Genomic DNA, 1,293 nt, shown 5'->3' with positions numbered 1-1,293 from the left:
GCTTGCGTCTCCGCGTGTCTCGGCTGCTCCAGCCCCGCACGGCCTCATACCCGGTAGGCCTGGCTGGAACTGGTGTGAAAGTCGGAGAGGTAATCCTCATAAAATTTCGCTGGCCATTCGGACAAAAGCCACAACTGTGTCTAGAAATGACAGAAAGTCAGCTACACAGCACAGACCCTTCCATCCCGTATTGGTTTGCTGGATGCTGCTATGCTTTGTCTTCGGTCAGCTATGTGTCCCCCGGCCCCTTGGTCATTCTTGACCTAGTCGAGTCAGTTTCCTTCTTCTGATTCCTTGAGTTTCAAAATAACGTAAGGTCTTCACCACCCAAGTTCCCTGAGCCTTGATTTCTCCATTTGCCGAGTGAGGATAAGAACAGGGCAACAGTGCGCATTAAATCGGTGAGCAGGTAGCGCAGGGCTTGCCACACAGCGCGCGTAGTAGACAGTAACTTACTATTAGTAGACAGTAACTGTTACTATTAGCGTAGCTGATTGAAAGCGGATGATAGTACGTGGACACATACTTTCAATTTTAAAGGATCACGGGAGGTCTCCGTGCGGTGCTCAACGGCTTAGTGTTTCTTTGTTTCTCAGATTTCTATGAAAGTAACAACGAGATAGAGACGCCACAGTGAGGGAGAGCTGGGCTGCTCGCTCCGGCCCTAGGATGGCTACGTTTTCTCATTAAAAATTTGCTTTCTCAGCTGTCTCGGTCAACACTGCATCCTCGGCATGCTGGTGCTCAATCCGGACTGGCTAATGACTCGGTGAATGCATTTTATGACCATCCGAACACAGAGAAATGGAAGGCGGTCTGGCTGAGACTGTGGATCTTCCTGGAAAGTGGAGAGAAATTTTTAAAATAGAGAGGAGGAGGAATGTATATGTAGGAACAGGGGTAGCTGTTGCCTGATGGGTAGAAATTCCGAGCCTGGAGAAAAAAAATTAAGGGACGGCTGTGCCGCTGGCCACGCTGGCCCAGAAAACCACTGGCTTTGGTTTGTTGTTAACGAAGTCAGATATCTTAAGAAGGCGGCGGAGAGCATTTCTTTTTGACAGTGGTATTCTGCAGAGAGTTCCAGTTTGTAAAGGGATCATTCTGAAGGTGTCACGAAGAGCACCCTGTTAGTGTCTGTCCCCTGAAAAGGAGCCCTTCTTCATTGTCCCCAGGGTGTTTCTCTGTTAATAGGATCCTCCTACTATGACCCGCCCTGAAAGCTAAAGCCGCTCTTTGTGCAGGTGTTTTTCTTCCGTTCCTAAACTCGCTCCTCCCCGGCCGGGGTCACAGGAA

At 49.4% G+C, this 1,293-nt stretch overlaps 1 long non-coding RNA gene across 2 annotated transcripts in view; it reads right to left on the bottom strand.

The window, feature by feature from the left end:
- LOC112477359 overlaps positions 1–1,293 on the bottom strand; it is a 13,900-nt gene that overhangs the window by 10,513 nt on the left and 2,094 nt on the right. The window lies entirely within an intron of this gene.

Source organism: Pteropus alecto, unplaced genomic scaffold, assembly GCF_000325575.1.
Source record: "Pteropus alecto unplaced genomic scaffold, ASM32557v1 scaffold90, whole genome shotgun sequence".
In the NCBI taxonomy this organism is placed as follows: Eukaryota; Metazoa; Chordata; class Mammalia; order Chiroptera; family Pteropodidae; genus Pteropus; species Pteropus alecto.
Note: the sequence above shows the minus strand (reverse complement) of the source record. Positions and strands in the feature narration are given on the sequence as shown.